Below are 10,579 nucleotides of genomic sequence, written 5' to 3' on the forward strand. Positions count from 1 at the left end.
CAGTGCATTCCAGGCCCCACCACCCTCTGTGTAAAAAACCTCCCCCGCACATCTCCACTGAACCTTTCCTCCCCTCACCTTGAACCTGTGCCCCCTTGTAATTGTCATTTCCACCCTGGGAAAAAGCCTCCAACTGTTCACCCTATCTATACCTCCGATAATTTTACAAACTTCTATCAGGGAGCCCGTCAGCCTCCGTCTCTCTCGGGAGAACAATCTCAGTTTATTCAATCCCTCCTCAAAGCTAATACCCTCCATACCAGGCAACATCCTGGTAAACCTTTTCTGCACTCTCTCCAAAGCCTCCACGTCCTTCTGGTAGTGCGGTGACTAAAATTGGACACAATATTCCAAATCAACGTTCTATATAATTGTAACATAATTTTCGAGCTTTTATACTCGATACCCAGTCCTATGAAGGCAAGCATGCCATATGCTTTCTTTACCACCATTTCCACCTGTGCTGCCACTTTTAAGGATCTGTGGACCAGCACGTCCAAATCTCTCTGTGTCTCTCTGTTCCTGATGGTTCTGCCATTTATTTTATAGCTCCCACCTGAATTGGATCTACAAAATGCATCTACTCACTTTTGTCTGGGTTAAATTCCATCTGCCATTTCTCTGCCCAATTTTGCAGCCTATCGATATCCTGTGTATTCTCTGACAATCTTCATCACTATCCGCAATTCCTGCAATCTTAGTATCATCCACAAACTTGCTGATCAGACCCACTACGTTTTCTTGCGAGTCATTTATATATATTACAAAGAGCAGAGATCCCAGTACTGATCCCTGCAGAACACCACTAGTTACAGACCACCATTCAGAAAAACACCCTTCCACTGCTACCCTCTGTCTTCTATGGCCAAGCCAGTTCTGGATCCATCCAGCTAGTTCACCCCTGACCAAAGTTGTGCAGGTTAGGTTTATTGGCCATGCTAAATTGCACTTAGTGTCCAAAAAGGTTAGGAGGGGTTAAAGGGTTAAGGAGATAGGGTGGAAGTGAGGGCTTAAGTGGGTCGGTGCAGACTCGATGGGCCGAATGGCCTCCTTCTGCACTGTATGTATGTTCTATGTTCTATGACCCATGTGATCTAATCTTTTAATCTTGAGGGACCTTATCAAATGCTTTACTAAAGTCCATGAAGACAACATCCACAGCCCTTCCCTCGTCAATCATTTTTGTCACCCCCTCAAAAAATTCAATTAAGTTAGTGAGACATGACCTTTCTCGTACAAAACCATGCTGTCTCTCGCTAATAAACTATTCACTTCCAAATGTGCATAGATCCTGGGCCGGGATTCCCCAACCCCGCGGCGGGTCGGAGAATCCCGGGGGGAAACGAGAATCGCGCCCCGATGGTGGCTTATCGATTGTCCAGCGCCGATTCTTGGGCGCCCGTGGGATTGCCGCCGCGCCGGTCGGGGTCTGTTGAAAGCGCCCCCCCCCCCCCAAGCGATTCTCCGGGCCCCGACGGGCCGAGTGGTCGCCAGGTTCGGCAGAGTCCCGCCGGCATGGGTTACTCAGGTCCTACACGGCGGGACCTGGATGGTGTGCCTGCGGGGGCCGTCCTGGAGGGGGTATGGGGGGATCCGACCCCGGGGGGAGCCTCCACAGTGGACTGGCCTGCGATCAGGGCCTACCGATCGGCGAGGGGACTGGTTCCGTGGGGACCTATGTTCCTCCGCGCCCGGCCCCTGTCGGGTTCCGCCATATTGCCCAGGGGCCAGCGTGGAGACGGGAACCCAGGCGCATGCGCGGAATCACGCCGGCCGTTCCGTGCATGCGCGGAACCACGCCGGCCGTTCCGTGCATGCGTGGAATCACGCGGGCCATTCCGCGCATGCGCGAACTCGCGCCGGCTGGAGCTGTGGGGACCACCCCAGCGCCGACCTAACCCCATAGAAAGGCGAGCATGCCTCATTATCGGGGACCGTTGATGCTGGAGTGGTTGCCGCTGGGAAGCTAGGGAGGAGATTGCTGAGCCTTTGGCTTTGATCTTTAAGTCCTCTTTGTCAACAGGAATAGTGCCAGAAGACTGCAGGATAGGAAATGTTGTCCCCTTGTTCAAGAAGGGGAGTAGAGACAACCCCGGTAACTATAGACCAGTGAGCCTTACTTCTGTTGTGGGCACAATCTTGGGAAGGTTTATAAGAGATAGGATGTATAATCACCTGGAAAGGAATAATTTGATTAGAGATAGTCAACACGGTTTCGTGAAGGGTAGGTCGTGCCTCACAAACCTTATTGAGTTCTTTGAGAAGGTGACCAAACAGGTGGATGAGGGTAAAGCAGTTGATGTGGTGTATATGGATTTCAGTAAAGCGTTTGATAAGGTTCCCCACGGTAGGCTACTGCAGAAAATACGGAAGCATGGTATTCAGGGTGATTTAGCAGTTTGGATCAGAAATTGGCTAGCTGGAAGAAGACAAAGGGTGGTGGTTGATGGGAAATGTTCAGACTGGAGTCCAGTTACTAGTGGTGTACCACAAGGATCTGTTTTGGGGCCACTGCTGTTTGTCATTTTTATAAATGACCTGGAGGAGGGTGTAGAAGGATGGGTGAGTAAATTTGCAGATGGCACTGAAGCCGGTGGAGTTGTGGACAGTGCGGAAGGATGTTACAAATTACAGAGGGACATAGATAAGCTGCAGTGCTGGGCTGAGAGGTGGCAAATGGAGTTTAATGCAGAAAAGTGTGAGGTGATTCATTTTGGAAGGAATAACAGGAAGACAGAGTACTGGGCTAATGGTAAGATTCTTGGCAGTGTGGATAACAGAGAGATCTCAGTGTCCATGTACATAGATCCCTGAAAGTTGCCACCAAGGTTGAGAGGGTTGTTAAGAAGGCGTACGGTGTGTTAGCTTTTATTCGTAGAGGGATTGAGTTTCGGAGCCATGAGGTCATGTTGCAGCTGTCCAAAACTCTGGTGCGGCCGCATTTGGAGTATTGCGTGCAATTCTGGTCGCCGCATTATAGGAAGGATGTGGAAGCATTGGAAAGGGTGCAGAGGAGATTTACCAGAATGTTGCCTGGTATGGAGGGAAGATCTTATGAGGAAAGGCTGAGGGACTTGAGGCTGTTTTCGTTAGAGAGAAGAAGGGTAAGGGGTGACTTAATTGAGGCATACAAGATGATCAGAGGATTGGATAGGGTGGACAGTGAGAGCCTTTTTCCTCGGATGGTGATGTCTAGCACGAGGGGACATAGCTTTAAATTGAGGGGTGATAGATATAAGACAGATGCCAGAGGTAGGTTCTTTACTCAGAGAGTAGTAAGGGTGTGGAATGCCCTGCCTGCAACATGCCCTGACTCGCCAACACTAAGGTCATTCGATAGACATATGGATGATAAGGGAATAGTGTAGATGAGCTTTAGAGTGGTTTCACAGATCGGCGCAACATCGAGGGCCAAAGGGCCTGTACTGCGCTGTAATGTTCTATGTTCTATGTTCTATGTTCTATGTTTTTTACGCCGGCGTTGGAACTTGGCTGTGGGAATGGAGAACCCCGGCCACGATCTCGAGAATCTTTTCCAACAATTTCACTATCACTGACGTCAAGCTCACTGGCCTATAATTACCCAGATTATCCTTGCAACCCTTCTTAAACAATGGTACAACATTGGCTATCCTCCAATCCTCTGGGATCTCACCTGTGGCCAATGAGGACACAAGATTTCTGTCAGAGCCCAGCGATTTCATCTCTTGTCCCCCTCATCAATCTGGGATAGATGCCATCTGGCCCTGGGAATTTGTCTACCTTAATGCTTTTTAACACACCTAACACTTCCTCCCTCATAATAAATACCTGTTCGAAAGTGATTACAGATCCTTCTGAGACACCACCAGTCAACGTGTCCCTCTCCTTTGCGAATACCGATGCAAAATACTCATTAAGGACCTCATCTACTTCCTCTGGTTCTACACATAATTTCCCTCCTTTGCCCTTGAGTGGACAACTCTTTCTCTCGCTACATTCTTGTTCCCAATATAGGTATAAAATGCCTTAGGATTCTCCTTAATCCTGTCTGCCTGTTTTTGCCCTCCTAACTCCCTGCTTGAGCTCTTTTCTACTTTCCTTGTATTCCTCAAGTGCTTTATCTATTTTTAGTTGCTTGTACCTCACATATGCATATGTAGAGGGACAGGCAGTATTGAGGAAGCATGGGGCTGCAGAAGGACTTGGACAGGCTAGGAGAGTGGGCAAAGAAGTGGCAGATGGAATACAATGTGGAAAAGTTGACCGTATGCACTTTAGTAGGAAGAATGGAAGCATAAACTATTTTCTAAATGGGAGAAAGTTTTGGAAATCAGAAACACAAAGGACCTTAGGAGTCCTAGTTCAGGATTCTTTTAAAGTTAACGTATAGGTTCAGTTTGCAAAAAGGAAGGCAAATGCAATGTTAGCATTCATGTTGAGGGGGCGAGAATACAAGAGCAGGGATGTACTTCTGAGGCTGTATAAGGCTCCGGTCAGACCCTATTTGGAGTAATGTGAGAAGTTTTGGGCCCTGTATCTAAGGAAGGATGTGCTGGCCTTGGAAAGGGTCCAGAGGAGGTTCACAAGAATGATCCCTGGAATGAAACACTTGTCATAATAGGAATGGTTGAGGACTCTGGGTCTGTACTCGTTGGAGTTTAGAAGGATGAGGGGGGGATCTTATTGAAACTTACAGGATACTGCGAGGCCTGGATAGAGTGGACATGGAGATGATGTTTCCACTTGTGGGAAAAACTAGAACCTGAGGGGACAGCCTCAGGCTGAAGGGACAATCCTTTAAAACAGAGATGAGGAGGAATTTCTTCAGCCAGAGGGTGGTGAATCTGTGGAACTCTTTGCCGCAGAAGGCTGTGGAGGCCAAGTCACTGAGTGTCTTTAAGACAGAGCTAGATAGGTTCTTGATTAATAAGGGGATCAGGGGTTATGGGGTGAAGGCAGGAGAATGGGAATGAGAAACATATCAGCCATGATTGAATGGTGGAGCAGACTCGATGGGTCAATTGGCCGAATTCTGTTCCTATGTCTTGTGGTCTTATGGTCTATGGTCTAATCGTATCGCGCCCAAAACGTGTTTCTTTAGAAAGATGCCCGCTTCTCAAAGTGCATCAAATAAATAGGCCTTCCCCTTTAAAGTCACTCTTAGTCCCTCTGGGTACACCACACCGAATCGGATTCCACTTTTGAACAGGGCGACCTTTGCTTTGTTGAACGCAGCCCTCTTCGTCGCCAGCTCCGCTTCCATGTCTTGTAAACCCTGATGGTGTGGCCTTCCCATTTGAAGTCATGATGCTCCCTCACCCATCTCAGAACCCGCTCTTTCTCTTTGAAGCTACGGACCTTCGCTATCACTGCACACGGTGGATCCTCAGGGCAAGGCCTCTGCCAGAGTGAATATGGTGGGCTTGGTCCAACTCAGGAGGGGACGTGAAACCACCCTCCCCCATCATCTTCCTGAACATCTCTGTCAAGTGCTCCGTGGGCGTTGGGCCTTCCATCCCCTCTGGCAGCCCCACAATTCAAACGTTTTGCCTCATGGACCAATTCTCCAGGTCATTCACCTTGTCCTTCGGCAATTTCTTCACTTTGACCACCAAAGACATGTCTGCTTCCAGTGAGGCAACCTGATCACTGTGTCTCGATAGGGTCACCGACTATATATGAATGTGCCATTGAGAGCATCCTATTCGGCTGCATCGCAGCCTGGTCTGGCAACTGCTCGGCCCAAAATCGCAGGGAACTGCAGACCATGGTGAACTCAGCCCAACGCATCACACAAGCTTGCCACCCCCATACTGATTCTGTATACACCTCCCGCTGCCTCAGGAAGGCAGACAGCATTATCAGAGACCCCTCCCACCCAGGCATTGCCTTCTTCCATACCCTTCCATCAGGCAGAAGGTACAGAAATCTGAAGACCCGCACATCCAGATAAAGGAACAGCTTCTTTCCCACAGCTACAAGACTCCTCAACGACTCCCTCTCGGACTGATCTGTTCCCTGTAAGAACACTATTCACAACGCCCTATGCTGATCTTGCTCATGTATTTGCTTTGTTTGGCCCGTTGTTCCACACTGTAACCAATCACTGTTTGTCGATGTACCATTTGTCAATGTTCTCTGTTGATTATTCTTTTTGTCTATTATGTACGTACTGTGTACATTCCTCGGCCACAGAAAAATACTTTTCACTGTACTTTGGTACATGTGACAATAAATCAAATCAAAAATCAACTTCCATTTCTTTTATTGTGGCTCCACGGGCTTTCACGGTTTTGTTGGTTTTCTCCAGGGCCACTCGGAGGGGGGGCTAAAGCCTCCTCCATCGATTTGCGGAGGACCTCTGACACAACCCGCTAATGCTTATCAAATTCTTTCGCCTCGGTACTTGAAAGCACCTCGGCCGTTAGTGGGGTGGACGGTGTCCCAGAGGCTGCCTCCACCGTCGTTTCTGCTGCTGAGCTCTGAGAGCCCTCTGATTTTGTCGACAAACTTCTGCTATCTGCTTTTTTTCCAGCTTTTCTGGGCATTTCACTCATATAGGATCCTTATCCCATTAATTTAGAGGGTTTTCAAACTTAAACTCAGAGAAAAGGGCAAAAAGTACAGTTCTTTGCCCAGGCTTTGCCCTCTTCCAGTCCCTTCCATCAGGCAGAAGATACAGAAATCTGAAGACCCGCACATCCAGACATAGGAACAGCTTCTTCCCCACAGCTACTAGACTCCTCAACGACTCCCCCTCGGACTGATCTGTCCCCTGTAAGAACACTATTCTTGAAGCCCTATGCTGCTCTTGTTTGGCCTTGGTCCACACTGTAACCAATCACTATTTGTTGATTATTCTTTTGTCGACTATGTACGTACTGTGTACATTCCCTTGGCCGCAGAGAAGTACTTTTCACTGTACTTCGGTACATGTGACAATAAATATAAATCAATCAAATATCAATCAATCAATTCTTTAGTGGGAGCCACCTCATGCAGGTCTTCTCCCTACATAACGCCAGTGAAAGTCCCAGTGCTAACTGTATTTAGCAGTGGATTGAAAGCTGTGATTTTTTGTTGTTATTTGAGTGGGAATAAAGATAGCAGTTAAGGGTTATTGTGTCACTGTATTGATTAGCATTGTTTAAGTGGTAATTGTAAGTTATTGTCTTGTGCGATGTTAAAGATATTTCAATAATGTGTGAGTAATAATGGGCGCGATCTAATGTCCTCGTCGCGGCCGACTCAGGGGCCGAGGAAGATCGTAAATCTAGCAAGAGGCCTCTTACTAAATTTACGATGCTCGTTACGCCTCGCGAGATTTAATGATATTTCATGAGGCATCCCACCCACAATGGGCGTGATCTAGATTTGCATATTTAAGTGTGCAGATAAGCTCACTTAAATATGTTCACGCTGGAGTTACCCAAGGCGTGGGACCTAATGGCCTTGCCTCTGAGTGAGTACTGGTTTCCAGAAATGTGGACCAGGCGTACCAGCACTTGGGAGGTATTCCAGGTGACTGAGGGCTTCCAGGTGGTCGCGCTCTGGGCAGGATGATACCCGGGCACTCCCGATGCCACCTGGGCACTGTGGCACAGCCAGCCTAGCACCCTGGCATTGCCACCAGGTACCAGGCTGGCTGTGCCAAGGTGCCTGGGTGGCATCCTTCCATTGCCGTGGATCGGCCCCGAGGGTGCACTGCCCTTCTGAGGTTGGGTGCGGAGGGCTTGAGGACCCCCTAATTGGTAAGTTGGGACATTGGGCGGGTCCTGGGAAAAAAAGTTGGGGATGGCAGCCGGTGACTAGTGGTGTGCCTCAGGGGTCAGTGCTGGGACCACAACTTTTCACAATATACATTAATGATCTGGAAGAAGGAACTGAAGGCACTGCTGCTACGTTTGCAGATGATGCAAAGATCTGTAGAAGGACAGGTAGTATTGAGGAAGCAAGGGGGCTGCAGAAGGATTCGGACAGGCTAGGAGAATGGTCAAAGAAGTGGCAGATGAAATACAATGTGGAAAAGTGTGAGGTTAATAGCAGCTCAAAGCTAAAATGGAAGGCAGGAGAAAGTGAAAGGTGCTTTTTTCAGACATTCTGTCTCCCCTTTCTCGGCGACATGGCATATTCCATACTGCAAGTGTTGTGAGCGCTGAGATTTATGTCAACTGGCTGGGTTGTGTGATTGAATACATGTGCGTTCACAGACACGGGAAATCAGCATGGGTGGGCAGGCATTTAATTAAAATAGAGAGAGACGGGACTGACAGTTTTCATAGCCAATGGTGTGCAGGGGTTAAAAACAAATGTGTGCAGAGTCACGAAACTTTCTGAATCCCATTTGCAGATCTATCTAAATAGTCCCAGTGCTCAATTATATTCAGTAATTAGAGCTGAATTCCGGATTGGCCATATAAATCTGCCTCCGAGCTAATGTGCAATTTCACCTTGATCGTTTAATGAGAGCGGGTGACTCCCTCCCTTTATTAATAGACAGATAAATTTGGTTAGCTATGAAATTTATGATCTTGCCAATCCTACTCTGCAAAGAGAAGTTGCCTCCCGCGCTTTAATGATTTGATAGGTTAATCAAGTACCATCTTAAATATCCTGCACTCATCAGAGCTCGTCTTTATCACATTTCCGGCACAAATGCCGAGCAGAAATTAGGGAAGGATTTTAAGATATGAAGCATGGCTCTGTTCTGACCTACAGTGGTTGACACACGGTCATGTCCCCCGATGAAGTCACCCTCGCCCCTCGCCTGAGGTGTGGTGACCCTCAGGTTAAATCACCACCAGTCAGCTCTCCCCCTCAACGGGGAAAGCAGCCTATGGTCATCTGGGAACTTTGGCAACTTTACCTTTGCTTCCCCCAAGTTGCATTCACTGTATCATGATCTTCCTGATATGTTTTTAAAAAAATAATATAGAGTACCCAATTATTTTTTTTCCAATTAAGGGGCAATTTAATATGGCCAATCCACCTAACCTGCACATGAATGAATGAATGAATATCGCTTATTGTCACAAGTAGGCTTCAAATGAAGTTACTGTGAAAAGCCCCTAGTCGCCACTTTCCGGCACCTGTTCGGGGAGGCTGTTACGGGAATTGAACCGTGCTGCTGGTCTGCCTGGGTCTGCTTTCAAAGCCAGCGATTTAGCCCTGTGCTAAACAGCCCCCATCTTTGGGTTGTGGGGGTGAAACCCACACAGAAACGGGGAGAATGAGCAAACTCCATACGGACAGTGACCCGGGCTGGGATTGAACCCGGGTCCTCAGCGCCGTGAGGTAGGAGTGCTAATCACTGGGCCACCTTCCTGATAAATATATGTCTCTCCGCTCCTATGCCCTCAAAATCAAATACCATGCACTGAAATTACTTAAAATAATTAAAGGAGAAATATTAATGAGCATGAATCTGGTTCCACAAGCTGGAATTCCTAACTGTCAAGTCTGCACTCTTTGTAATCCGTTGTCGAAGGAAAGGAGTGAATTGACATTTCAGGTAGGATTTTCCCTGCAGGATTCTGAATGCTCCTGTTGGGAAACTCCGCGTTAGCAGCTGATGGGCGCAGCGAGAAGCAATTCGATCCTGCCTCCGACCCTTCTGACACTCGCCCACGACCCCCGTCGGGACCAGTACTCTGAAAAACCCTGCTTGCGTGGATCACACCAGTTCTATTTTTAATCTTAATTTTGTTGGAGCCTTTCTGTTTCCGCAGGTAAAGAGAATGTTCTGGAATGAATTGCCGCTCCTGGCAACATTGGGCTGAGTCACGCAGGTTCTCTGAGACCAGGAACCCTCAGGACTCCACACTGCGTCAACAAAACATCATTAACTCTTCAATGTTGATGGCCAACCTTTGTTGGGCTATTTTGGAATTTGTGAGGTAATTATATGGGCCGAGAAAGCAACATTACAACACAAAAATGTATTTCAGCTCTGTCATGTGATACTGACATGGCAAAATTGAGAAGCTGTTCATTTCCTCTGACACTCTCTCAAAGCAAAAAGAGATCATAGTCACTTTTAAAATTAAAGAACTAATTGTAAGGCCACAACAGTGATTGTGCAATGAGTCATGACACCAGATTGCAAAGAATGATCATGGAATTTCCCTCAGAATTCTAGCCTTGGCACTGCTCAAATGGAAGACCATTGGGTGGTGTATGTATAATAAAAATCATCTTTATTGTCACAGGTAGGCTTACATTAACACTGCAATGAAGTTACTGTGAAAAGCCCCTAGTCACCACATTCCGGCGACTGTTCGGGGACATAGAGGGAGAATTCAGAATGTCCAATTCACCTAACAGCATGTCTTTTGGGACTTGTGGGAGGAAACCGGAGCACCCAGACGAAATCCACGCAGACACGGGGAGAGAACGTGCAGACTCCCCACAGACTGTGACCCAAGCCGGGAATCGAACCTGGGACCCTGGCACTGTGAAGCGACTGTGCTAACCACTGTGCTACCGTGAAGGGAATAGGCAGCTGCTTGTGTGCGCCGCCGACTGGCTGTCACATGGTAACCACTAGTGTCATCGCTGGTGTCAACTTGTCCCTGACCCCTTCCGTTCATGCCCTAAA

This window comes from Scyliorhinus torazame, chromosome 1 (genome assembly GCF_047496885.1).
Source record: "Scyliorhinus torazame isolate Kashiwa2021f chromosome 1, sScyTor2.1, whole genome shotgun sequence".
Lineage (NCBI taxonomy): Eukaryota > Metazoa > Chordata > Chondrichthyes > Carcharhiniformes > Scyliorhinidae > Scyliorhinus > Scyliorhinus torazame.